A 23674-nucleotide genomic window follows, 5' to 3' on the forward strand; every position below is an offset into this window, starting at 1 on the left:
TTCTTCTTTGGTATTATGTCAGTCTGCAAACAAATGGTATAGGTGCATGCTGCCTCCTACTGTATTGGCTGTGTATCAGCCTACTACTCTGTAATTGTAATTCATAACACTTTGTGAAGAAAATATTACCCTACCAACTAACCCTACGCCCATTCAAAAACCTCATCACTATTGGGGCGGTAGGCCAGTAACCGAAAGGTTGCTGGATCGAATCCCTGAGCGGACAAGTTAAAAATCTGTCATTTTGCCCTTAATCAAGGCAGCTATCCCACTGTTCCCCGGTAGGCCATCATTGTAAATAAGAATTTGTTCTTAACTGACTTGCCTAGTTAAATAAAGGTTCAAAAAGTAATTTTAAAAAAATAAAACAACTATTCCACTACATTACCCTATCTGATCCTGCATCAGGCCAACGGCTTGGGAGGACAGGACACTATGGTACAAAACATCCTGTAACTCTTCTGCAGTAAAATCATGTACACCCAAGTACTTCTCTGCAGCTGCTGCCACCACAACATCTATCCTCTGATCTGGCGGACTCACTAAACACAAATACTTCAAATGACGTTTCTAATCAAATCAAATTGTATTTGTCACAAGCGCTGAATGCAACAGGAATAGAACATTTTGCATGCTTACGAGCCCTTAACCAACAATGCAGTTTTAAGAAAATCCCCCCCAAAAAGTAAGAGATAAGAATAACAAATAATGAAAGAGATGTGTTGAAGTGTGCCCCTGGCTATCCATACATTTAAAACACAAGAAAATGGTGCAGCCTGGTTTGCTTGATTATTTATTCCTTTACTTGAACTTTTTATACTTAAGTATATGTAGTCCTGATCATACAGAGAGAGAGACACAGCTGCATTGGTGTTTTTTTACAAAAGGATAGATTTGGAGTTAGATAAACTTGGATTTTCCGGCAGGTACATATGCAGGATGCTACCCTCCACAGCATGGCCTTCACTCCAGATCAAAACTCCAAACCTACAGCCTCATTTTGACCAACATCAACCGGAGAGATTACTGCTTCCAAAGTAATTTTTCCAAGCTATACGGAGGGTGCTCTGGGCAAACAAACAACAGAGACCCGAGGACACCATCCAACCTGGAACTGAGTGAGTAGTGTTTGGTCTGATGCTCTTTTGAAAGCCAATAATAATTTTTTATTAAAAAAATTAATAAAGTACATTACAATGATATATATTTTTTATTGGGATGGAATGCTGAGTTAAGGCTCCCAGGAACAAGAACAGACCAGATACAAATTCAATTAGCATTAAGGTGTGAAGTAAAATATGTTGATGTCTTTGGGTCCAACAACTGGCAGGAGTCTTTGAAGCATCCTCTGAAGCCTCCTCCTGCTGTTCAAAGACCATTCACTGACATCCTCTGCAAGAAATCTGTCTCCAGAAATAAAAGCTTCTCCCAAGTGGGTGTGACGCCTACTCCTGTTACCTGCTGTACTGCTGCTTGGATTCCACCTGGTTATCTGTTCACCGTCTGCCCTGGTCTGTCTCCCCCTGTCTGGTACAGGTATCCCCACCACACTCCCCTCTCTCTCCCTGGTCTGTCTCCCCCTGTCTGGTACAGGTACCTCCTCCACCACACTCCCCTCTCTCTGTTCCCCATCTGTCCTGGCCTGTCTCCCCCTGTCTGGTACAGGTACCCCCACCACACTCACCCCTCTCTGTTCACAGTCTGCCCTGGCCTGTCTCCCCCTGTCTGGTACAGGTACCACCGCCACACTCACCCCTCTCTGTTCACCGTCTGCCCTGGTCTGTCTCCCCCTGTCTGGTACAGGTACCACGGCCATGCTTCCACCTCTCTCCCGAGCTTTCGCTCGCCTCCAGCACACACGCACTGTTGGGGCGAGTGACTCTGAACTTACAATGGCCAGCCCCAAGTAGTTAGATCTTTTTTTTGTGTGTGTGTATTTTGCTATTTGCCTCATGGCTCCTGCATACTTTGTTGACAACAAACTTCCTTTACCCAACCGTGGGACAGACTATGTTCATTCCCACGCTCGGGACTCTGACTCTATATTGGTTACACAGACTTTTGGCCTCTCATCCTATTCTAACCACCTCTCGTCGGCTTTGGATTCTTGTTTCCTGATGAAATTGCTGTATAATATGATCTTGTTGCCATCTCATGCACAGTCAGATGTCATAAATCAACACTGCAGAGTTCTCCCTGTCCTATGCTGTGCTTTGATTGTATTACTGTTGATGATATCTGGAAATGTGCATGTCCACCCTGGCCCATCTACTGTTGATGATATCTGGAAATGTGCATGTACACCCTGGCCCATCTACTGTTGATGATATCTGGAAATGTGCATGTACACCTTGGCCCATCTACTGTTGATGATATCTGGAAATGTGCATGTACACCCTGGCCCACCTACTGTTGATGATCTCTGGAAATGTGCATGTACACCCTGGCCCATCTACTGTTGATGATATCTGGAAATGTGCATGTACACCCTGGCCCACCTACTGTTGATGATATCTGGAAATGTGCATGTACACCCTGGCCCATCTACTGTTGATGATATCTGGAAATGTGCATGTACACCCTGGCCCACCTACTGTTGATGATATCTGGAAATGTGCATGTACACCTTGGCCCATCTACTGTTGATGATATCTGGAAATGTGCATGTACACCCTGGCCCACCTACTGTTGATGATATCTGGAAATGTGCATGTACACCCTGGCCCATCTACTGTTGATGATATCTGGAAATGTGCATGTACACCCTGGCCCACCTACTGTTGATGATATCTGGAAATGTGCATGTACACCTTGGCCCATCTACTGTTGATGATATCTGGAAATGTGCATGTACACTCTGGCCCACCTACTGTTGATGATATCTGGAAATGTGCATGTACACCCTGGCCCATCTACTGTTGATGATATCTGGAAATGTGCATGTACACCCTGGCCCACCTACTGTTGATGATATCTGGAAATGTGCATGTACACCCTGGCCCATCTACTGTTGATGATATCTGGAAATGTGCATGTACACCCTGGCCCACCTACTGTTGATGATATCTGGAAATGTGCATGTACACCCTGGCCCACCTACTGTTGATGATATCTGGAAATGTGCATGTACACCCCAGCCCATCTACTGTTGCTAGACCCAATTCTGTCTTGTGCTCTGATATCTGCCCCAACTGATTTCTGCTCTAGTAAAAGCCTGGGTTTTCTGCACATTAACACTAGAAGTTTATTACCTAAAATGGATCAATTGAAAGTGTGGGTTCACAGCTCCAATCCAGATGTGTTGGTCATTACTAAGACGTGGTTAAGGAAGAATGTTCTGAATACTGATGTTAACCTTTCTGGTTATAACCAAAATGAGAATGAAAAACAGGTTCAGTCCCCTGGTTCTACCGTGATCTTGCAGAGTTACCCCACCTCAAGAATTGCATTTGGCGAAAGGCTCGGCACACGCATACTCAGGCTGACTGGCTCTCGTTCAGGCAAATGAGAAATACATGCACTCAGGCTATCCGGAAGGCCAAAGGTAGTTCCTTTAAGGAGCAGTAGTCTCTCTCTGTGGATCTAACCCCAAGATGTTCTGGAAAAGACCTGGAGAATAAACACTCCTCCTCACAGCTGTCCATGTCCCTTAATGTTGATGATGTGGTTGTTACTGACAACAAGCACCTGGCTGAGCTCTTTAATCACCACTTCATTAAGTCAGGATTCCTATTTGACTCAGCCATGCCTTCTTGCCCATCCTACATTTCCTCATCTCCCACCCCTTCTAATGTGACTATCCCCGATGCTCCTCCCTCTTTTCCCCCTACCCCGCTACAAAGTTTCTCCCTGCAGGCAGTCACTGAGTCCGGGGTGCTAAAGGAGCTCCTTAAATTTGACCCCCAAAAAACATCTGGATCAGATTGTTTAGACTATTTCTTCTTTAAGGTTGCTGCCCCTATCATTGCAAAGCCGATCTCTGAACTTTTTAACCTGTCTCTCCTTTCTGGGGAGGTTCCCATTGCTTGGAAGGCAGCCACGGTTCATCCTTTATTTAAAGGGGGAGATCAAGCTGATCCTAACTGTTATAGGCCTATTTCTATTTTGCCCTGTTTATCAATAGTGTTGGAAAAACGTGTCAATAATCAACTGACTGCCTTTCTTGATGTCTATAGTATTCTCTCGGGTATGCATTCTGGTTTCCGCTCAGGTTATGGATGTGTCACTGCAACCCTAAAGGTCCTAAATGATTTCACCAATGCCCTTGATTCTAAGCAATATTGTGCTGCTATTTTTATTGACTTGGCCAAAGCTTTTGATACGGTAGACCATTCCATTGTTGTGGGCCGGCTAAGGAATATTGGTGTCTCTGAGGGGTCTTTGGGCTGGTTTGCTAACTACCTCTCTCAAAGAGTGTAGTATATAAAGTCAGAAAATCTGCTGTCTCAGCCACTGCCTGCCACCAAGGGAGTACCCCAAGGCTCGATCCTAGGCCCCACGCTCTTTTCAATTTGAATCAACAACATAGCTCAGACAGTAGGAAGCTCTCTCATACATTTATATCCATTTACTCAGCTTTACCATTCGGCCATCAGATTTGTCATCAATGCTCCTTATAGGACACATCACTGCACTCTATACTCCTCTGTAAACTGGTCATCTCTGTATACCTGTCGCAAGACCCACTGGTTGATGCTTATTTTTTAAACCCTCTTAGGCCTCTAAGGCCTCACTCCCCCCTATCTGAGGTATCTACTGAAGCCCTCGTCCTCCACAGAATGCCAATCACATTCTGTTAAATGTCCCCAAAGCACACACATTCCTGGGTCACTCCTCTTTTCAGTTCGCTGCAGCTAGCGACTGGAACGAGCTGCAACAAACGCTCAAACTGGACAGTTTTATCTCAATCTCTTCATTCAAAGACTCAATCATGGACACTCTTACTGACAGTTATGGCTGCTTTGTGTGATGTAATGTTGTCTCTACCTTCTTGCCCTTTGTGCTGTTGTCTGTGCCATGTTTTGTGTTATGTTGTGTTGCTACCATGCTATGTTGTCATGTGTTGCTGCTGTAACAGTATAACTTTAGTCCGTCCCCTCGCCCATACCCGGGCTCGAACAAGGGACCCTCTGCACACATCAACAACAGTCACACACGAAGCATCGTTACCCATCACTCCACAAAAGCCACGGCCCTTGCAGAGCAAGGGGAACCACTACTTCAAGGTCTCAAAGCGAGTGACGTCACCAATTGAAATGCTATTAGCGCGCACCACCGCTAACTAGCTAGCCATTTCACATCCGTTACACTGCCTTGCTATGTTGTTGTCTTAGTTCTCTCTTTATGTAGTGTAGTTGTCTCTCTTGTCCAATATTTATATTGTTGTTGTTTTTTTTTATCCCAGGCCCCGTCCCCGCAGGAGGCCTTTTGTCTTTCTGTTGTTCTGTCCCTGAACAAGGAAGTTAACCCACTGTTCCTAGGCTGTCATTGAAAATAAGAATTTGTTCTTAACTGACTTGCCTATTTAAATAAAGGTTAAATGAATAAAAATAAATAAATAAAATACATAAATAAATAAATATTTTTGCAATTTAATTTAATTTTAATACTTTTAGACTTTTACTCAAGTAGTATTTTACTGGGTGACTTTCACTTTTACTTGAGTAATTTTCTATTAAGGTATCTTTACTTTTACGCAGATATGACAATTGGGTTATTTTTCCACCACTGGGGATGACACTAAAAAACACATTGTTTGGTTTCATCATGGGTTCCTATAAGTGACGGAATTCGATTAATACCCCGGGCATGCCCCGGTTGAACCGGGTTAGCATTGATTGCATTCGTTTTGAAACCGGGCTGCCTCCCGGGTACCCCCACCAAAGCAGACGTTGAAGTCGGCTGAAAAGAAGTGACATATGTCAAGCATGTGGAGTTATTAGTAAGGATTCAGTGTTTTCACGTGCAAAAATGTTTGCTCAAAATGCATGTGTCGCTTTACCTACCTTCAGAATCAGAATATTTTCTAAGGAAAACTACTTTGAAAATTGTAACATAGGCTTAGGCCCTAGGCTATTTAAACATTAATGGTTTATGTTTCTAAACGATTCATCATACTATTTTGTTGAAATTATGGCCAGGTGATGCGCGATTTGAGACGGCGCTCCTCACTCACCACTTTTGCCCGGTGATGTGACGGGCCTTAGCCCGGTTTATCCCGGTTTAGTCTAATCGTACTTTCTCAGTACAACCTCCAACCAGGTTCGTCGTTGCTTTCATGTGCCGCAATGGATTTTGAGCACAACCAATGGCGCGCACCAGCATTCACCGCTTTGCCGCACCCAAGTGAGAGGCGTTGGTGGGCGGAGCATCGCAGGAACTACAAGCAGAAACAGATCTCTTTCAAAGCAGCAGGGTAGCGGATAAAAATACTGAAAATAGTACGCTCGCTTTCTACGAGAAGGTGCTGTCTTTTCAATCATATTTCAACTAAACGAGGGTAAGTTAAAACGGATCATGTTGTTTCGTAGTAGTAAGCTCCGGCTAGTGCGAGACCATGTCAATTATTTAAAGATTTATGTCGTTTCTCTTTGTACAATATGTAGAAACCTATATTGTTTCTATTATTGACTGCGCGTCGCCAGTTGACTCTGCAGACGAGCCTGTGCGACATATGATTTCATGTTTTATTCAACTGTAACACTAGTATCATACAGTACATCGTTTTGTTGGCTCTCGAAGGTTAATAAAAACGACAACACCATGTATTACTTGGTCCCCCCACACACCTCCTTCAATCTCCTTCAATCGCAGGAGTGAGGCTCCAAGGCCACATTTTAGTAGGCTGTTGTTTTGTGTATTTTTCACAGCCTGCAGGAAAGGAAACTGAGTTTAGGTTGAATTAGTGCATGTTTACTGTTATGTATCTATCAAAACAATATACGGTGCAGTATTATCTGTTATGCAATGATATTAGGAAATGTGTTTGTCCCTCTAGTGACTGGTAGCCTACTTTGCGTACTGTAGGCCTGAATGGGACAGGAAATGAAGAAATAGTCTCTCATAATAGCCATCCACTGAGCTATGCTAGTGTGTGTTGCTATTGTAGGCCTTACTCAACCATGTATAACTTCATGCATGTAATTTTCCTTGTGTACTGTAGTAATAATAATGAACTATTTCATTTAAACATCCCACCATTTCATTGTCTATTTGAGCAATCTTCCAATCAAACTCCCAAGAGACCGTTGAAATACTCTCTTTCCTAATGATGCCAATCCAGAACAGATCTTCAACCAGCCCAAAAAATATCTTGATGAATTCCGAGTCCTTCTCTGTACATTGTCTGTGTCATCCCATGTCCACCCAGTGAAAGCCTTGATAAGAGCAGAGAGTCGTTCAGAGGAGGAGCATTCATGGCTGTGGAAGAAGCACTTGTTTTCATTGTCTGTTGGAAAGCGTTTTGCTACAGTGTGTAATAATCTGTGTGTGTGTGTGTTTTTTTTAGGACAACATCGGAGAGCAGATTCCATTAAGATTTAGCTTCTCTAGTCCTCTAGCTGTAGATACGGTACATGTTCCAGTCAGTCAGTGGGCCGTAGCCTAACTCCCCTCCCCTCTCTCTTTCCCTCTGTGGGGATTAGTAGAGAGGGACTAGGCTAGAAGCCCTTTAGAGAACTGTGGAGGGGTAACTCCCTGGATTTCGTTATTCTGGTGGAATGAGAGGAACACCCATTGGAGTGAAGCTAGCAGTACCAAACACACACACACACACACAAACACATTTTTGAAGTCTGTTCGTTTTCAGGCTACTAGACACACCCTTGACCCCAGTGCAGATGATGAAAATGTGTTCCTCATTTCAAACATTTTTTTTTTTTTTTCTCACTCTCTTTCCTTCCTTTCTCCGAGTGTAAATGTTGGCACCGTTTCGGGTGTGTAAACAGATTTGTTAATGCACTGCATAGAGTGTATATTGTGTTAGACATAAGAAACCATGTTTTCTGAGTATGTTCTAAAAATGGATTTGACTACCTAGGATAATATTGACAATGTTACCAGGAAAACGTCACGAACCAGCCCAGTGGCACTAATGTCCTGAAGCTTTGTCACTAGTCCACTGCTTTGCCTAGTTTCTTCTATAGTTGCCACTGGCACATACGTAGACTCAGGGTATCGCAGTTGATACTAGAGCTATGCAAGACAGTGTGCGTAGGTCTACATTGCATTCAGACTGCGCAGAATCGCTGATCTACAAATCATCTTGCATCAATAATGTGGTCAAAATTAGAAGTTCTGTGCCTCACCTTGCTCAAACTAATCTCCTCAAACTCCCTAAGCAGGGTTTCTTCTCAGTACTGTTGTTAGACAGTGATCTCCCACACCCAGATAAAGCCTTGAGGACCCTCCCTCCCCAACCCCTGTCCCCTCAACACAACACCCTGCCTCAGAAAACAACATTTCCATGCCAACAGTGTCAGATTTAGACGTTACTACAACCGTAGTTATGAGGAGACCTTGATAAGGCTCAGGAGTCACATCATTTAGCGTTTATGTTTAGTCATTTAGAAAACGCTCTTATCTGGTGTGACTTTAGTTCATTATTTCTCAATAATCCTTTTGTGTGCAAATGTAAAATATCCTTCTGTCCCTCAAAGGACCTCTATGGATTGCATTTCAGGAATACATTATTATGATGATGATTTGGGGCCATATTCACAGCCGCTAAACACAGTCACCCCCTGCTGAGGCTGTGTCCCAAATGGCAACCCATTCCTTACATAATCAGTACACCTATGGTCCCTGTTCCAAAGTAGTGCACTAGTACATTGTGAATAGGGTGCCATTTGGGATGCATCTCAGTCTTGCATAATGATAACACTGCCATCTGTGTAACCCAAGCACTACTCTCATGTGCTGTAGCAGCCAGCAGCGTGTCCTGTTTGAAGACACTAGTACCCTGTTCACACTACTGGGCCAATCTGAATCAAGCATAGTTGGAATGGACAAGATTTTTAAGCTCCTTCCTTTCTCCTTCTATAGTGAAGCACTCAAACAGTATGTTTTCACTAGCTACTACTTTGTACTAACAAATCACGTCACAAAACGATCATAGACTCCTCGACTCGCACATTAAAATCACAGATTTTTCCAGTGTAAACGCAAGGTAATGAATTAGAAGAAATGCTGCTCGTCCTCTTCCGGCGAACAGTCATGTTATCCCCAAGAACCAGGTCAAGGACAATCCACCTGTTGAACATATTGGTTAAGACCAGACTGATGACGCTTTAAGGCAGACTGATGACGCTTTAAGGCAGACTGATGACGCTTTAAGGCAGACTGATGACGCTTTAAGGCAGACTGATGGGGGTTTATCTAAGCATTATCATCTGTCCAAAACAAACCAATGTTGGTATGTGGGACTTCCCAATAACATGAAATGGCGTCTAACTCTATTCCTAAGAGTTGATTTCAAGCCCCTGAGAAATTGCATTTTATATCAGAGTTGTATTATCAGAGTACAGTGGATTAGAAATATTTATGTTTTTATTTTTCATGAATTCTGGTTAAATAACGTCACTTGGAGTTGTATTCAATCAAAACTGGTTACGAGGTTTCTAAGAATGCAAAAAGCAAGCAAGATGTTTGCGGTAATGTGTTTGATTTTGTGCATTATTGGATGCTTTCAGCTTACTAGATTTTGCCATATACACACATAATCAAACTCAGGACTACTGCCCATAACATTACATTTTAAATGAGCAACAAGAGTATCTCTAATGCATTCTTCTGTCCGCAGTGCAGATACAATAGTAGTTGTTGTCTGAGGCCCAGGCAGCAGTGGTTTCCTACATCCCATTGGTTGGACTATTATGGATTCCAGCTTTGACAGGCATTCACTGCAGAGTTAAAATGAGACGGACTCAGGCTGAATGCTTAAGTGCACTTCCAATGATGTGAGAGGGTGACACACTCAAGAGGGGGGTGGTATCTGTTTCTTCTCATGGCAAAATCCATTCACTAAATATGACTTGACTGGCATATTTTTGGAGCTAACTCAAGTAGTCTTTATCCTTGTTTTGTCTCTTTTTCTGACCTAGGATATGAACTAGAATTGATGAAAAGGCCTTTTCAACAGAACTTCCTGCTCTGATCGAACGCAGCGTAGCCATATTAAATATATGCGTAGTCAGCCATGCCAACTATGTCCCCTCAAATATGACTAATGAGGTGCACAGTGGGTGTACATAACATGAATGAGTTAGCTGAAATGAGTTGAAAAGCTAACTGAAATACTTTGCTATTTCGTTAAGTTCTCAATGATTATTGGAGATCTAAAGTCAACAACACATACGTTCATCTCATTGTAATGGACCCCTCCCCTCTATGTTACCGAGCCCTCCCCTGTTACCATGCCCTCCCCTGTTACCAAGCCCATATGTAGAGCTGAAAACAACCCTCCCCTGTTACCGAGCCCTCCCCTGTTACCGAGCCCTCCCCTGTTACCGAGCCCTCCCCTGTTACCGAGCCCTCCCCTGTTACCGAGCCCTCCCCTGTTACCGAGCCCTCCCCTGTTACCGAGCCCTCCCCTGTTACCGAGCCCATCTGTAGAGATGGAAACAACCCTCCCTGTTACCAAGCCCATCTGTAGAGATGGAGAGCTGAAAACGACACTCGATCTCTCCTGGTGTTCTCTCTTTCTATGCTCTAATCATTGCCACATGGCAGGATGCAGGCCTGAGCCTTGGAGAATGGAATAAGTTATTGACCGCATCTGGACTGTTGCAGAATATCTCCAGAACTGTCTTGCTGTAATCAATACTAGTGACTTTTGGCTAGTTTCCCCCAGGGATTCCATGTTGGAATGTGTCCCAGATTGAATCATTCCTTTGATTCCATCAGAAGGTTCTCAGGTTCCAAATGGTGCTGTGGCATCCATGAGAGTGCATTTAACATATGGAGTAGACCTGGTGTATTGTGATGGACTGCTCTACTATTACATAATGGTGTAAAAGGCTATCTCAGTTTCCATGGTAATGTGGTCTGTTTCCATAGTGACCACAGTCAACGCTACGCCCCTGCACACTTCAGATCTGCACCAGTTGTTGAGTAATAGTGGGGAGGGGAGCTGTGTGATGGCTGGGGTTAGCACTGTATGTAATAGTGGGGAACTGTGTGATGGCTGGGGTTAGTACCGTATGTAATAGAGGGGAACTGTGTGATGGCTGGGGTTAGTACTGTGTTATGGCTGGGGTTAGTACTGTATGTAATAGAGGGGGACTGTGTGATGGCTGGGGTTAGTACTGTGTTATGGCTGGGGTTAGTACTGTGTTATGGCTGGGGTTAGTACTGTGTTATGTCTGGGGTTAGTACTGTATGTAATAGTGGGGAACTGTGTGATGGCTGGGGTTAGTACTGTGTGATGGCTGGGGTTAGTACTGTGTGATGGCTGGGGTTAGTACTGTATGTAATAGAGGGGGACTGTGTGATGGCTGGGGTTAGTACTGTGTGATGGCTGGGGTTAGTACTGTATGTAATAGAGGGGGACTGTGTGATGGCTGGGGTTAGTACTGTATGTAATAGAGGGGAACTGTGTGATGGCTGGGGTTAGTACTGTATGTAATAGAGGGGAACTGTGTGATGGCTGGGGTTAGTACTGTATGTAATAGAGGGGAACTGTGTGATGGCTGGGGTTAGTACTGTGTGATGGCTGGGGTTAGTACTGTGTGATGGCTGGGGTTAGTACTGTATGTAATAGAGGGGGACTGTGTGATGGCTGGGGTTAGTACTGTATGTAATAGAGGGGGGCTGTGTGATGGCTGGGGTTAGTACTGTATGTAATAGAGGGGGACTGTGTGATGGCTGGGGTTAGTACTGTGTTATGGCTGGGGTTAGTACTGTGTTATGGCTGGGGTTAGTACTGTGTTATGGCTGGGGTTAGTACTGTGTGATGGCTGGGGTTAGTACTTCGTGATGGCTGGGGTTAGTACTGTATGTAATAGAGGGGGACTGTGTGATGGCTGGGGTTAGTACTGTGTTATGGCTGGGGTTAGTACTGTGTTATGGCTGGGGTTAGTACTGTGTTATGGCTGGGGTTAGTACTGTGTTATGGCTGGGGTTAGTACTGTGTGATGGCTGGGGTTAGTACTTCGTGATGGCTGGGGTTAGTACTGTATGTAATAGAGGGGAACTGTGTGATGGCTGGGGTTAGTACTGTGTGATGGCTGGGGTTAGTACTGTATGTAATAGAGGGGAACTGTGTGATGGCTGGGGTTAGTACTGTGTGATGGCTGGGGTTAGTACTGTATGTGATGGCTGGGGTTAGTACTGTATGTAATAGAGGGGGACTGTGATGGCTGGGGTTAGTACTGTATGTAATAGAGGGGGGCTGTGTTATGGCTGGGGTTAGTACTGTATGTAATAGAGGGGGACTGTGTGATGGCTGGGGTTAGTACTGTGTGATGGCTGGGGTTAGTACTGTATGTAATAGAGGGGGACTGTGATGGCTGGGGTTAGTACTGTATGTAATAGAGGGGGACTGTGTGATGGCTGGGGTTAGTACTGTGTTATGGCTGGGGTTAGTACTGTATGTAATAGAGGGGGACTGTGTGATGGCTGGGGTTAGTACTGTATGTAATAGAGGGGGACTGTGTGATGGCTGGGGTTAGTACTGTGTTATGTCTGGGGTTAGTACTGTATGTAATAGTGGGGAACTGTGTGATGGCTGGGGTTAGTACTGTGTGATGGCTGGGGTTAGTACTGTGTGATGGCTGGGGTTAGTACTGTATGTAATAGAGGGGGACTGTGTGATGGCTGGGGTTAGTACTGTGTGATGGCTGGGGTTAGTACTGTATGTAATAGAGGGGGACTGTGTGATGGCTGGGGTTAGTACTGTATGTAATAGAGGGGAACTGTGTGATGGCTGGGGTTAGTACTGTATGTAATAGAGGGGAACTGTGTGATGGCTGGGGTTAGTACTGTATGTAATAGAGGGGAACTGTGTGATGGCTGGGGTTAGTACTGTGTGATGGCTGGGGTTAGTACTGTGTGATGGCTGGGGTTAGTACTGTATGTAATAGAGGGGGACTGTGTGATGGCTGGGGTTAGTACTGTATGTAATAGAGGGGGGCTGTGTGATGGCTGGGGTTAGTACTGTATGTAATAGAGGGGGACTGTGTGATGGCTGGGGTTAGTACTGTGTTATGGCTGGGGTTAGTACTGTGTTATGGCTGGGGTTAGTACTGTGTTATGGCTGGGGTTAGTACTGTGTTATGGCTGGGGTTAGTACTGTGTGATGGCTGGGGTTAGTACTTCGTGATGGCTGGGGTTAGTACTGTATGTAATAGAGGGGGACTGTGTGATGGCTGGGGTTAGTACTGTGTTATGGCTGGGGTTAGTACTGTGTTATGGCTGGGGTTAGTACTGTGTTATGGCTGGGGTTAGTACTGTGTGATGGCTGGGGTTAGTACTTCGTGATGGCTGGGGTTAGTACTGTATGTAATAGAGGGGAACTGTGTGATGGCTGGGGTTAGTACTGTGTGATGGCTGGGGTTAGTACTGTATGTAATAGAGGGGAACTGTGTGATGGCTGGGGTTAGTACTGTGTGATGGCTGGGGTTAGTACTGTATGTGATGGCTGGGGTTAGTACTGTATGTGATGGCTGGGGTTAGTACTGTATGTAATAGAGGGGGACTGTGATGGCTGGGGTTAGTACTGTATGTAATAGAGGGGGGCTGTGTTATGGCTGGGGTTAGTACTGTATGTAATAGAGGGGGACTGTGTGATGGCTGGGGTTAGTACTGTGTGATGGCTGGGGTTAGTACTGTATGTAATAGAGGGGGACTGTGATGGCTGGGGTTAGTACTGTATGTAATAGAGGGGGACTGTGTGATGGCTGGGGTTAGTACTGTGTTATGGCTGGGGTTAGTACTGTATGTAATAGAGGGGGACTGTGTGATGGCTGGGGTTAGTACTGTATGTAATAGAGGGGGACTGTGTGATGGCTGGGGTTAGTACTGTGTTATGTCTGGGGTTAGTACTGTATGTAATAGTGGGGAACTGTGTGATGGCTGGGGTTAGTACTGTGTGATGGCTGGGGTTAGTACTGTGTGATGGCTGGGGTTAGTACTGTATGTAATAGAGGGGGACTGTGTGATGGCTGGGGTTAGTACTGTGTGATGGCTGGGGTTAGTACTGTATGTAATAGAGGGGGACTGTGTGATGGCTGGGGTTAGTACTGTATGTAATAGAGGGGAACTGTGTGATGGCTGGGGTTAGTACTGTATGTAATAGAGGGGAACTGTGTGATGGCTGGGGTTAGTACTGTATGTAATAGAGGGGAACTGTGTGATGGCTGGGGTTAGTACTGTGTGATGGCTGGGGTTAGTACTGTGTGATGGCTGGGGTTAGTACTGTATGTAATAGAGGGGGACTGTGTGATGGCTGGGGTTAGTACTGTATGTAATAGAGGGGGGCTGTGTGATGGCTGGGGTTAGTACTGTATGTAATAGAGGGGGACTGTGTGATGGCTGGGGTTAGTACTGTGTTATGGCTGGGGTTAGTACTGTGTTATGGCTGGGGTTAGTACTGTGTTATGGCTGGGGTTAGTACTGTGTTATGGCTGGGGTTAGTACTGTGTGATGGCTGGGGTTAGTACTTCGTGATGGCTGGGGTTAGTACTGTATGTAATAGAGGGGGACTGTGTGATGGCTGGGGTTAGTACTGTGTTATGGCTGGGGTTAGTACTGTGTTATGGCTGGGGTTAGTACTGTGTTATGGCTGGGGTTAGTACTGTGTGATGGCTGGGGTTAGTACTTCGTGATGGCTGGGGTTAGTACTGTATGTAATAGAGGGGAACTGTGTGATGGCTGGGGTTAGTACTGTGTGATGGCTGGGGTTAGTACTGTATGTAATAGAGGGGAACTGTGTGATGGCTGGGGTTAGTACTGTGTGATGGCTGGGGTTAGTACTGTATGTGATGGCTGGGGTTAGTACTGTATGTAATAGAGGGGGACTGTGATGGCTGGGGTTAGTACTGTATGTACTATTTTCAGACAAGATAGAACTGCCAAAGGGGGCGGTGTTGCAATCTACTGCAAAGATAGCCTGCAGAGTTCTGTCCTACTATCCAGGTCTGTACCCAAACAATTTGAACTTCTACTTTTAAAAATCCACCTCTCTAAAAACAAGTCTCTCACTGTTGCCGCCTGCTATAGACCACCCTCTGCCCCCAGCTGTGCTCTGGACACCATATGTGAACTGATTGCCCCCCATCTATCTTCAGAGTTCGTGCTGCTAGGCGACCTAAACTGGAACATGCTTAACACCCCAGCCATCCTACAATCTAAACTTGATGCCCTCAATCTCACACAAATTATCAATGAACCTACCAGGTACCTCCCCAAAACCTTAAACACGGGCACCCTCATAGATATCATCCTAACCAACTTCCCCTCTAAATACACCTCTGCTGTCTTCAACCAAGATCTCAGCGATCACTGCCTCATTGCCTGCATCCGTAATGGGTCAGCGGTCAAACGACCGCCACTCATCATTGTAAAACGCTCCCTGAAACACTTCTGCGAGCAGGCCTTTCTAATCGACCTGGCCGGGGTATCCTGGAAGGATATTGATCTCATCCCGTCAGTAGAGGATGCCTGGATATTTTTTAAAAATGCCTTCCTAACCATCCTAAATAAACATGCCCCATTCAAGAAATTTAGAACCAGGAACAGATATAGCCCTTGGTTCTCCCCAGACCTGACTGCCCTTAACCAACACAAAAACATCCTATGGCGTTCTGCATTAGCATCGAACAGCCCCCGTGATATGCAGCTGTTCAGGGAAGCTAGAAATCATTATACACAGGCAGTTAGAAAAGCCAAGGCTAGCTTTTTCAAGCAGAAATTTGCTTCCTGCAACACTAACTCAAAAAAGTTCTGGGACACTGTAAAGTCCATGGAGAATAAGAACACCTCCTCCCAGCTGCCCACTGCACTGAAGATAGGAAACACTGTCACCACTGATAAATCCACCATAATTGAGAATTTCAATAAGCATTTTTCTACGGCTGGCCATGCTTTCCACCTGGCTACTCCTACCCCGGACAACAGCACTGCACCCCCAACAGCAACTCGCCCAAGCCTTCCCCATTTCTCCTTCTCCCAAATCCATTCAGCTGATGTTCTGAAAGAGCTGCAAAATCTGGACCCCTACAAATCAGCCGGGCTAGACAATCTGGACCCTTTCTTTCTAAAATTATCTGCCGAAATTGTTGCCACCCCTATTACTAGCCTGTTCAACCTCTCTTTCGTGTCGTCTGAGATTCCCAAAGATTGGAAAGCAGCTGCGGTCATCCCCCTCTTCAAAGGGGGGGACACTCTTGACCCAAACTGCTACAGACCTATATCTATCCTACCGTGCCTTTCTAAGGTCTTCGAAAGCCAAGTCAACAAACAGATTACCGACCATTTCGAATCTCACCATACCTTCTCTGCTATGCAATCTGGTTTCAGAGCTGGTCATGGGTGCACCTCAGCCACGCTCAAGGTCCTAAACGATATCTTAACCGCCATCGATAAGAAACATTACTGTGCAGCCGTATTCATTGATCTGGCCAAGGCTTTCGACTCTGTCAATCACCATATCCTCATCGGCAGACTCGACAGCCTTGGTTTCTCAAATGATTGCCTCGCCTGGTTCACCAACTACTTCTCTGATAGAGTTCAGTGTGTCAAATCGGAGGGTCTGCTGTCCGGACCTCTGGCAGTCTCTATGGGGGTGCCACAGGGTTCAATTCTTGGACCGACTCTCTTCTCTGTATACATCAATGAGGTCGCTCTTGCTGCTGGTGAGTCCCTGATCCACCTCTACGCAGACGACACCATTCTGTATACTTCCGGCCCTTCTCTGGACACTGTGTTAACAACCCTCCAGGCAAGCTTCAATGCCATACAACTCTCCTTCCGTGGCCTCCAATTGCTCTTGAATGCAAGTAAAACTAAATGCATGCTCTTCAACCGATCGCTGCCTGCACCTACCCGCCTGTCCAACATCACTACTCTGGACGGCTCTGACTTAGAATACGTGGACAACTACAAATACTTAGGTGTCTGGTTAGATTGTAAACTCTCCTTCCAGACCCATATCAAACATCTCCAATCCAAAGTTAAATCTAGAATTGGCTTCCTATTTCGCAACAAAGCATCCTTCACTCATGCTGCCAAACATACCCTTGTAAAACTGACCATCCTACCAATCCTCGACTTTGGCGATGTCATTTACAAAATAGCCTCCAATACCCTACTCAACAAATTGGATGCAGTCTATCACAGTGCAATCCGTTTTATCACCAAAGCCCCATATACTACCCACCATTGCGACCTGTACGCTCTCGTTGGCTGGCCCTCGCTTCATACTCGTCGCCAAACCCACTGGCTCCATGTCATCTACAAGACACTGCTAGGTAAAGTCCCCCCTTATCTCAGCTCGCTGGTCACCATAGCATCTCCCACCTGTAGCACACGCTCCAGCAGGTATATCTCTCTAGTCACCCCCAAAACCAATTCTTTCTTTGGCCGCCTCTCCTTCCAGTTCTCTGCTGCCAATGACTGGAACGAACTACAAAAATCTCTGAAACTGGAAACACTTATCTCCCTCACTAGCTTTAAGCACCAACTGTCAGAGCAGCTCACAGATTACTGCACCTGTACATAGCCCACCTATAATTTAGCCCAAACAACTACCTCTTTCCCAACTGTATTTAATTTTAATTTATTTATTTATTTTGCTCCTTTGCACCCCATTATTTTTTTATTTCTACTTTGCACATTCTTCCATTGCAAAACTACCATTCCAGTATTTTACTTGCTATATTGTATTTACTTTGCCATCTTGGCCTTTTTTGCCTTTACCTCCCTTCTCACCTCATTTGCTCACATTGTATATAGACTTGTTTATACTGCATTATTGACTGTATGTTTGTTTTTACTCCATGTGTAACTCTGTGTCGTTTTATCTGTCGAACTGCTTTGCTTTATCTTGGCCAGGTCGCAATTGTAAATGAGAACTTGTTCTCAACTTGCCTACCTGGTTAAATAAAGGTAAAATAAATAAATAAAAATGTAATAGAGGGGGGCTGTGTTATGGCTGGGGTTAGTACTGTATGTAATAGAGGGGGACTGTGTGATGGCTGGGGTTAGTACTGTGTGATGGCTGGGGTTAGTACTGTATGTAATAGAGGGGGACTGTGATGGCTGGGGTTAGTACTGTATGTAATAGAGGGGGACTGTGTGATGGCTGGGGTTAGTACTGTGTTATGGCTGGGGTTAGTACTGTATGTAATAGAGGGGGACTGTGTGATGGCTGGGGTTAGTACTGTATGTAATAGAGGGGGACTGTGTGATGGCTGGGGTTAGTACTGTGTTATGGCTGGGGTTAGTACTGTATGTAATAGAGGGGGACTGTGTGATGGCTGGGGTTAGTACTGTATGTAATAGAGGGGGACTGTGTGATGGCTGGGGTTAGTACTGTGTGATGGCTGGGGTTAGTACTGTATGCAGATGACCCAGCCAGAGTTGAAACGTAAAGCACTGAGCCTGATGCTGTCATTGTATCAGATTTTATCAGTAGCTGCACAGTGCTAGATCCCGTAAATGTTGATGGGGATTTTTTTCTTAACATCCACCGTTTACATTGGTAACCGGTGGATGGAGGACGCCAACTGTGTGTGGGTAGTATGTGCAGCAAGTTGTTGACTTCACTGGCCGTCAGAAGTTGGGGTGTGTGTGTGAGTGAATGATTCAGTGAATGATTCAGTGAATGTTATGAATGGCAGCCATGTCTGCTCGGGTGACTGACCCTAATATGAGTAGGCCTAGTAGTGTACCATTCAGAACACTAAGCTGATATTAGTAATGGGGTGTGAACTAGAGGTCGACCGATAAATCGGAATGGACAATTAATCAGGGCCGATTTGAAAGTTTTCATAACAATCGGTATATTTGGACGCAGATTTTTAAAAAGTATTTTTTATTTTACAACTTTTATTTAACGAGGCAAGTCAGTTAAGAACACCTTCTTATTTTCAATGACGGCCTAGGAACAGTGGGTTAACTGCCTTGTTCAGGGGCAGAACAACAGATTTTTACCTCGTCAGCTCAGCATTCATTCTTGCAACCTTACGGTTAACTAGTGAACCTGCACATGCACAGATACTGTGAGAGCTTTGTGATGCATCTCACTCGTCTTATTATCCTTCTCAACAGAACTTCCTGCTCTGATCGAACGCAGCGTAGCAATATTAAATATATGCGTAGTCAGCCATGCCAACTATGTCCCCTCAAATATGACTAATGAGGTGCACAGTGGGTGTACATAACATGAATGAGTTAGCTGAAATGAGTTGAAAAGCTAACTGAAATACTTTGCTATTTCGTTAAGTTCTCAATGATTATTGGAGATCTAAAGTCAACAACACATACGTTCATCTCATTGTAATGGACCCCTCCCCTCTATGTTACCGAGCCCTCCCCTGTTACCGAGCCCTCCCCTGTTACCGAGCCCTCCCCTGTTACCGAGCCCTCCCCTGTTACCGAGCCCTCCCCTGTTACCGAGCCCATCTGTAGAGCTGAAAACAACCCTCCCCTGTTACCGAGCCCTCCCCTGTTACCGAGCCCTCCCCTGTTACCAAGCCCTCCCCTGTTACCAAGCCCATCTGCGCAGATACTGTGAGAGCTAAGTGATGCATCTCACTCGTCTTATTATCATAGTCATTGATGACCGGCCCTGGTTTACTGAGGTTGCGAGACTTTGCAAGCCAAGAAATTGTGAGATACAGCATTCCATTTGCCAGACACACTTTTTGATTGCCGATTTTAGATAGGCCTAGTGCACGGTTCTGCCTGTATACTGTGCCTCTCTCTCGCTCGCTAACTCACTATGAAAGATGTGAGTGTTTGTGTTCTCGGGAATTTCAGCAACTTGTCGGTCTCCTCCATTCCAGAAATACTGAATATTAAGAGTCGAATGTTGACACTCAGAAATGGGAGTCGACGTGCATGTTAACATCATAAAGCCTCCTCCCTAAGTTTACTTTATTCACTGCTTGAGCACACTCCGCCAACCCTGATGTCCTAGCCGTGTCTGAATCCTGGCTTAGGAAGGCCACCAAAAATTCTGAAATGTCTATTTCTGTAAAAATACAGCTTTCCACCTGGCTACCCCTACCCCTACCCCAGCCAACAGCTCTGCACCCCCCGCAGCAACTGGCCCAAGCCCCCCCCTCACCCAAATTCAGACAGCTGAGGTTCTTTAAGAGCTGCAAAATCTGGATCCCTACAAATCACCTGGGCTAGACAATCTGGTCCCTCTTTCTAAAATTATCCGCCGCCATTGTTGCAACCCCTATTACTAGTCTGTTCAACCTCACTTTTGTATTGTCGGAGATTCCTAAAGATTGGAAAGTGCCGCGGTCATTTTCTCTTCAAAGGGGGAGACACTCTTGACCCAAACTGTTAGACCTATATCCATCCTGCCCTGCCTTTCTAAAATCTTCGAAAGCCAAGTGAACAAACCAATCAACGACCATTTCGAACCCCGCTGTACCTTCTCCACTATGCAATCTGGTTTCTGAGCTGGTCGTGGGTGCACCTCAGCAACGCTCATGGTCCTAAACAATTTCATTACCGCCATTGATAAAAGACATTACTGTGCAGCCGTCTTCATCGACCTGGCCAAGGCTTTCGACTCTGTCAATCACCACATTCTTATCGGCAGACTCAACAGCCTTGGTTTCTCTAATGACTACCTCGCCTGGTTCACTAACTACTTCTCAGATAGAGTTCAGTGTGTCAAATCAGAGGGCCTGTTGTCCAGACCCCTGGCAGTCTATGGGGGTGCCACAGGCTTCGGTTCTCGGACCGACTCCTTTCTCTGTATATATCAATGATGTCGCTCTTGCTGCGGGTGATTCTGTGATCCACCTCTACACAGAAGACACCATTCTGTACACATCTGGCCCTTCTTTGGACACTGTGTGTTAACAAACCTCCAAAGAGCTTCAACACCATACAACACTCCTTCTGTGGCCTCCAACTGCTCTTAAACGCTAGTAAAACTAAATGCATGCTCTTCAACCGATCACTGCTCGCACCTGCCCGCCCAACTAGCATCACTCCCCTGCAGTCCTCTGGACTTAGAATATGTGAACAACTATAAATACCTACAGTTGAGGTCGTAAGTTTACATACACCTTAGTCAAATGCATTTAAACTCAGTTTTTCACAATTCCTGACATTTAGGCAATTCCCTGTTTTAGGTCTGTTAGGATCACCACTTATTTTAAGAATGTGAAATGTCAGAATAATAGTAGTGATTTATTTCAGATGTAATTTTTTTCATCACATTCCCAGTGGGTGAGAAGTTCACATACACTCAATTAGTATTTGGTAGCATTGCCATTAAATTGTTTAACTTGGGTCAAATGTTTTGTGTATCCTCCCACAAGCTTCTCACAATAAGTTGGGTGAATTTTGGGCCATTCCTCCTGACAGAGCTGGTGTATAAATGAGTCAGGTTTGTAGGCCTCCTTGCCCGCACAAGCTTTTTCAGGTCTGCCCACAAATTTTCTTTGGGATTTGTGATGGCCACTCCAATACCTTGACTTTGTTGTCCTTAAGCCATTTTGCCACAACTTTGGAAGTATGCTTGGGGCCATTGTCCATTTGCAAGACCCATTTGCGACCAAGCTTCAACTTCCTGACTGATGTCTTGATGTTGCTTCAATATATCCACATAATTTTCCTACCTCATGATGCCATGTATTTTGTGAAGTGCACCAGTCCCTCCTGCATCAAAGCACCCCCACAACATGATGCTGCCACCCCCGTGCTTCACGGTTGGGATGATGTTCTTCGGCTTGCAAGCATCCCCCATTTTCCTCCTAACATAAATTATGGCCAAACAGTTCCATTTTTGTTTCTTCAGACCAGAGGACATTTCTCCCAAAAGTCCCCATGTGCAGTTGCAACCCGTAGTCTGGCTTTTTAATGGCGGTTTTGCAGCAATGGCTTCTTCCTTGCTCCGCGGCCATTCAGGTTATGTCGATATAGGACTCGTTTTACTGTGGATATAGATACTTTTGTACCTGTTTCCTCCAGTATCATCACATGGTCCTTTGCTGCTGTTCTGGGATTGATTTGCACTTTTCGTACCAAACTATGTTCATCTCTAGAAGACAGAACGCGTCTCCTTCCTGAGCGGTATCACGACTGCGTGGTCCCATGGTGGTTATACTTGCGTACTATTGTTTGTACAGATGAACACGGTACCTTCAGGTGTTTGGTTCATCCTTGGGAGCAATTTCCAGACTTTTCCGAAAGTCTTGATATTCCCATGATATCAAGCAAAGATGCACTGAGTTTGAAGGTAGGCCTTGAAATACATCCACAGGTACACCTCCAATTGACTGAAATTATGTCAATTATCGTTTCAGAAGCTTCTAAAGCCATGACATCATTTTCTGGAATTTTCCAAGTTGTTTAAAGGCACAGTCAACTTAGTGTATGTAAACTTCTGACCCACTGGAATTGTGATACAGTGAATTATAAGTGAAATAATCTGTCTGTAAACAATTGTTGTAAAAATTACTTGTCATGCACAAAGTAGATGTCCTATCTGACTTGCCAAAACTATAGTTTGTTAACAAGACATTTGTGGAGTGGTTGAAAAACGAGTTTTAATGACTCCAACCTAAGTGTATGTAAACTTTTGACTTCAACTGTATATCACTCCAGTGTAAATTGCTAATTTGTAATTACTTCGCCACTATTGGCCTATTTATTGCCTTACCTCCTTATTTAATTTGCACACACTGTATATAGATATTACTGTTGTATTATTGAATGTACATTTGTTTATTCCATGTGTTTGTGTCACACTGCTTTCCTTTATCTTGGCCAGGTCGCAGTTATAAATGAGAACTTGTTCTCAACTGGCCTACCTGGTTAAATAAAGGTGAAATAAAAAAAGTAGTTATGAACCAATTATTTTGGAGTCAACTCCATACCACTGCGTCATTGTTAACAGTTGGGAAAAGTCAGCAAGGCAACCAACAGCAACTAAGTTACTTTGAGAAGTTAAATGAGGAGAAAATGCTGGCTTTGCCAGGTGAAATTAAGGAACAGTAATGGTAGTACAGGTGTTGAACCATCTGAAAGAGACGCACCGTGAGACCCAAACCGTTGCTGTCAGCAGTGCAGCTGCATTGTGAATTCACATGGAATTTTAGGATAATATTTTTTTTTAATTAAGTCGTATCCCTAATTTTCCTCTTATAACCATGATCAGAAAATGTAGCACAACACAAGAAAAATGGCACTATATGTCAAATTCTCGAAGCTGCAATCTGAAGGGGTTGAATTAATAGCCACTGCTTGCTAGTCTGGTCACGACTTTCTCTTCTCTCCACAAGTTAACAACTGAGTGTTTCTAGATTGATAATCCTGGTAGGACTCTTAATAGTTTCACAGCATTATGCCTCGCTTTTGACTTTCCCAGTTCAGACACTCAGTGGAAGTGTTATCTGGGAATACTGTTTGTACTGGACATCTGGGATGTTTCAAGTTAACCTCAGAAGGATGTTACAAGCAGGAAGTGTATTTCATCTCCTGTACT

General features: G+C 44.7%; 1 protein-coding gene across 31 annotated transcripts in view; it reads left to right on the forward strand.

Annotated features, from left to right (window-relative positions):
- Window positions 1-6238: 6238 nt before the first annotated feature.
- LOC109892320 (alpha-adducin) overlaps window positions 6239-23674 on the forward strand; it is a 52053-nt gene continuing 34617 nt past the window's right edge. For 12 of the 31 annotated variants that reach the window (XM_031826162.1, XM_031826166.1, XM_031826179.1 and 9 more), the window contains exon 1: window positions 6340-6499. The gene's annotated coding sequence lies outside the window, so the exon portion shown is untranslated. Of the gene's footprint in view, window positions 6500-23674 lie in introns of all 31 variants that reach the window. The other 19 variants (XM_031826184.1, XM_031826177.1, XM_031826164.1 and 16 more) reach the window with 4 other exon arrangements.

Source organism: Oncorhynchus kisutch, linkage group LG6 (assembly GCF_002021735.2).
Source record: "Oncorhynchus kisutch isolate 150728-3 linkage group LG6, Okis_V2, whole genome shotgun sequence".
NCBI classification, from domain to species: Eukaryota; Metazoa; Chordata; class Actinopteri; order Salmoniformes; family Salmonidae; genus Oncorhynchus; species Oncorhynchus kisutch.